The following is a 6,000-nucleotide window of genomic DNA, read 5'->3' on the forward strand; positions in this document are numbered from 1 at the left end:
TGAGCTCATGAGTACTGTATCACTTGATACAAATATAGTTAGAATAGATGATAGAATATTTCTTAGGTTTATCCTTGAAGGTAGGATGTACAGAATGTCCATGCTGGACATGGCCAGGGCCTTACAGATATATACTCCTGGTGAGTTGCTACTACCCGATTGTACAAATTTAATTCATTATGGTGAAAGGGTAGATAGCAACTTTGACGCTGACGCCATTTGGAGGCGTATGTCACATTTTGATGTTTTTACACGAGCAGGAGGACACTCCTATACACATATTGACAGAGCCGAGCTTCGTATCATTCATAGATTTTTGGCTAACTCTATTACACAAAGAAGTAACAATAAAGAAAAAATAACCTTACATGATTTATTCTACCTAAAGTGTATTCGGGATCCTAGAAGCTTTGTCAATATCCCTTACTGTGTTGGTTTTTATTTATCTAAAATGGTAGAAGGAATGCAGGACAGGAGTATAATAGGAGGAGGTATTTTTGTTACTCTCATTGGAGAGTATTTAGGTGTTGATAGGAACCAAGGGGGTCCATTACAGCTTTGTAGAGAACAGGTTGAGCCTTTAGGATTGAAAGTTTATGTGGGTGCTAAGGTATTGAAAAGTAGACGCAACCAGGCAGTACCCTATGAGGGCCCTCATCCACAGGTAGAAAGGGGCTCAGACGAGGAAATGGAGGAAGCGGAAGACATTAGGGATGTCTTTCGAGATGCTATTCTTGACGTCCACGTTCGTATAGATGAGGAATCAATGACGAACGCGGCCAGACATAGTATGTACGAGCAGTGGAACTCCGAGCGAGTATACGAGGATTATAGGCGACGCCAACATGATAGCTGGTTAGTTCATCAGCACCAAATCATGAGCCAGCTATCATATCAGGTACCAAATAATTACGTGCCTACTCGACCTGCTCATTTTCTGCCACACAACCCCGAGATCCGACCACCCTTTAACCGGTATGACTATAACCAAGCCTATCAGGACACCTATAACCAACAATGGAACCCACCTGACGAGATGAACTGGAACCCCTATCCAGACTGATTTAGTTCCATTGGTTATTTTTATGATTTTTATGTTTTTATCTTTTTACTTTTTCATGTTTAAACTTATGTTATTGGATATATTTATGTAATTTTTATCATTTTTATTATTATTGTGTACTAATATTTCACATTTAGGATTTGAAAGTGGGATATTAAGTCCCATTTCAAATTGTCATGCATGTTTATATTTGTATTTTATGTATATTGTTGATTGTACAAAACAGGGTAAAACAGCGCATTTTCAAAGACTGGCATTAAGTTCAGCAAAAGCTAGTTTTGACGATAAAATGAAAAACAAATGTGATGTACCAACAGACGGAATGAACAAATGATGTGCACCATTTATCATTCAGCAAACAAACGCCAATATGTTTGGAAACTTTGGTAAAATTTAATCATTTTTCTACGCTAATCACCCTCAATAATTTAAATTGTTACTGATTTCTTGCAAATGAGGGCATTGCAAGATCTTAAGTGTGGGAAGGGGTTAAATTCTTTCGGAATTTTAAAAAAAAATTTAACTTAAAACACTTGGTTACCATTAAAAATACTAGTAAAGCAGTAGTTGTATTAGAATCTAGTGCTCTCTGTTAATAAAGAACAGCCCTAGTCTTATATACTGACTACCCAATTCTAGTAAAATTTTTCAAAATTTTCAATTAAATGAACTCAAAATCATGTTTATACATATTTATGAACGATAAAACTAGGTGTTAACACCGAAATTATTGTTACCTCGGAAAGGACAAAAATTGAGAAACAAACCAAAATGTTAGAATTCATTTAAAATGGAATAGAGGACAATAAAAAGGAAAATAAAAGAAAATAAAAGCCAAGTGTGGGAAAATTTACCAAGTTATTTTAAACATATGTCACATATTTCTGTAACAAATAATTGAAGATACTTTTGCTTTGGACTAAACTAAAAAGTTTTACCCGATTTACTGTAATATATTTGAAAGAAAAGATGGATCTACATGATAAATCAATTCCATCATTAAAAGGAAGTAAAGTCTTCCGAAAAAGAAACGCGCTTCTTGATTTAGGTCATGAAGTTGTCGTCCAGACCAGCTGTAGGTTGACGAAAAACCTAGAAAAGTCATCTCTAAAATCAGCAGGAAATCCACGGACCTCAGCATCAAACAGGGTCGCCAAGTGGTCAGACTTATCCTATCCATGAGAGGATCTGTCTTGTAAAATGGGGAGGACGCCGTGCAAATTAGCTTGATAACACTAATGAATCAGACCCCCAGAAAGGATAATCTCCTTAAAAGATCAAAAATCAGCTTTTAAGACTGATATTACTCAATCCTAGAGATTGACCTTAAAGATTGAGAATTACAAACTCATGGAATTCAATGATATCTAAACTCGAGCTTGAACAAGAAAATATTTTGATCAAAATCTCAAACCGATTTGTTTTCTGAAAACCCATTTTTCAATGCGTTCATTACCATTGAACGTAAAATCCTAGGAATTCACCTGGAATTCATTAGGTCACCTGAACCAAATCGGGTGTCAACCGTAAGAACGGTGGTTGCATAGCATGGTCAAAGACAGGACCTTGTGCCAGACCGAAAAATTATAAGGGTGAGCTTTACTATTGCTCCTACAAAGGATAGTAATTGCGTCCGACACGTTATAGACCATAATTAAAAGCATGTCAGGGGACATTGCCTTAACAGTTGCTTGTTCAACACTTTCCTTTACAATCGGACGGTAGTTTATCGAAAGGTAATATACGGAGCAAGTATACTGGACTTGTTGCTTTCCCAATACAAGGTTAGCAAGTGGGTGACACAAAACCACAAGTTTTGAGCTAAAATTTTCAAATCTGAAACCCACCAAACCCACAAAAAGAATTTGCAAACACCGGTGAAGGGTTATTCCGGAAAACTTATCTAGGGTAAAAGCTAGATTTAATTTTCAAAAGATCAAATGTTTTCATAAAGATCCAATTTCCTTAATGGATCTAAATTTTATAGTCATGTGGGACTGTAAACCACATCGTTACTACCATTGCTTATACCGCCGTATAGAAATCACTGATGTACAAAGTGTGAAGAATAAAGAAGTGATTCTAGTATATTTCAAGACTATATTGCTTGAGGACAAGCAACGCTCAAGTGTGGGAATATTTGATAATGCTAAAAACGAACATATATTTCATAGCATTATCCCTCAAGAAAGACAAGCTTTTAGTTGCAATTGTTCTATTTACAAGTGATATTCGTTTAAATAATAAAAGGTGAAGACAAAAGACAGATTCAACGAATTGAAGACGCAAACGACCAAAAAGCTCAAAAGTACAAAGTACAATCAAAGAGGTTTCAATTATTGATGAGAAACGTCTCAAAATTACAAGAGTACAAAACGCGAAACGCAAAGTACAAGATATTAAATTATACGCAAGGACGTTCGAAAATCCGGAACCGGGACCAGAGTCAACTCTCAACGCTGGACGCAACGGACTAAAAATTACAAGTCAACGGAGTACAAGAATATAATATAATATATATATAATTAAATTTAATTATATATATTATATTATATAATAAATAAATAGGCAGCCCACGTTTTTAAAGACTTTTGAGCCTCCCAGCTGGCCATGCGATCGCATGGCCTTGAAGGGCAAAGCCCATGCGATCGCATGAGGCCCTTTTCCAGCCCACATGCCTATAAAAGTCGCAGTTTGGTACATCAAAAATATATATCCATCCATCCAACTCTCAACCTATATATATATATATATATATATATATATATATATATATATAATTTTAATTTTAATTTTAATTCTAATAATAAGGGTATGTTAGCGAATGTTGTAAGGGTGTAAGTCAAAATTCTGTCCGTGTAACGCTACGCTATTTTTAATCATTTTAAGTTATGTTCAACCTTTTTAATTTAATGTCTCGTAGCTAAGTTATTATTATGCTTATTTAATGCCGAAGTAATCGTGATGTTTGACTAAATATTAAATTTGGGTAATTGGGCTTTGTACCATAATTGGGGTTTGGACAAAAGAACGACACTTGTGGAAATTAGACTATGGGCTATTAGTGGGCTTTATATTTGTTTAACTAAATGATAGTTTGTTAATTTTAATATAAAGATTTACAATTGGACGTCCCTATAAATAACCATATACACTCGATCGGATACGATGGGCGGGATATTTATATGTACGAATAATCGTTCATTTAACCGGACACGGGAATGGATTAATAGTCTATGGAATTATTAAAACAGGGGTGAAATTATGTACAAGGACACTTGGCATAATTGATAACAAAGTATTAAAACCTTGGGTTACACGCAGTCGATAACCTGGTGTAATTATTAAACAAAGTATTATGACCTTGTTACAGTTTAAGTCTCCAATTAGTTGGAATATTTGACTTCGGGTATAAGGATAATTTGACGAGGATACTCGCACTTTATATTTATGACTGATGGACTGTTATGGACAAAAACCAGACGGACATATTGAATAATCCAGGACAAAGGACAATTAACCCATGGGCATAAAACTAAAATCAACACGTCAAACATCATGATTACGGAAGTTTAAATAAGCATAATTCCTTTATTTTCATATTTAATTGCATTTTTAATTATCGCAATTTTATTTATTGTCATTGTATTTAATTGCACTTTTAATTATCGTACTCTTTAATTATCGCAAGTTTATTTTATCGCACTTTTATTTATCGCATTTTCATTATCATTATTTACTTTACGCTTTAAATTAAGTCTTTTATTTATTTAATATTTTACATTAGGTTTTAACTGCGACTAAAGTTTTAAAATCGACAAACCGGTCATTAAACGGTAAAAACCCCCTTTTTATAATAATAATATTACTTATATATTTTTGTATTTTTATAAATTAAAACTAATATAGCGTTAAGCTTTGTTTAAAAGATTTCCCTGTGGAACGAACCAGATTTACTAAAAACTACACTACTGTACGATTAGGTACACTGCCTATAAGTGTTGTAGCAAGGTTTAAGTATATCCATTCTATAAATAAATAAATATCTTGTGTAAAATTGTATCGTATTTAATAGTATTTCCTAGTAAAAATAAAGCTTTTTCATATACACCTCGCATAACATCAGGGGTTGTCAAACTCGATAGATCTATCAATAGGATTCGCGCTTACATGTTCTTACAACATGTAAATATTAGTTATCAAACTATTAGGGAAGATATGCAATGTGGTACAACTCAATGTAGAATATATTTTAAGTACTTGCGTCAATGGCTTAAAGCATAAAATGCATGTATTCTCATCCTAAAATATTTTTAGAGTTTAAAAATGGGACTATATACTCACGGTAGTAAAAGTCTATTAATAATAAGTTTTCAGCTTATTAAAAATATGGTCGTCGTCCTTGGATTCACAAACCTATAACAATAATAATGATTCAGATAATAATACAACATGTGAATAAAATAAAACAAGTTCATAGAATACTTATATATTAATTTTTAACATTTTTATGTTAGTAGTCCTTTGTTAGTAGTCCAAAATAGTCCGAAATGTCCAACAGTCCAATAATCGGTATATATATAATCTTAGAATTACCCCACAACGTATTGTATACGTATTGTCTTTGCATCAACCCAGAGACGTATTGTATACATATTGTCTTAGAATTTATCAAAACGTATTGTATACTTATTGTCTTAGGATTTATCAAAACGTGTTGTATACTTATTGTCATGGAATGTACCAAGATTATTATATATATATACAATCTCGGAATTAACTATGATTATAATATTTTGTTATACTAATGATAACATGTCCAAATATATATAGGAAAATTTAGCAAGGATATGGTTAATATAGTTTTTACAGTATAAATTTTGTCCATACAACGTTAATTTTAGCAGATTTTGTTTTGCTCGCCAAATATTCATTAC

The sequence above is a fragment of the Rutidosis leptorrhynchoides genome, chromosome 5 (assembly GCF_046630445.1).
Source record: "Rutidosis leptorrhynchoides isolate AG116_Rl617_1_P2 chromosome 5, CSIRO_AGI_Rlap_v1, whole genome shotgun sequence".
In the NCBI taxonomy this organism is placed as follows: domain Eukaryota; kingdom Viridiplantae; phylum Streptophyta; class Magnoliopsida; order Asterales; family Asteraceae; genus Rutidosis; species Rutidosis leptorrhynchoides.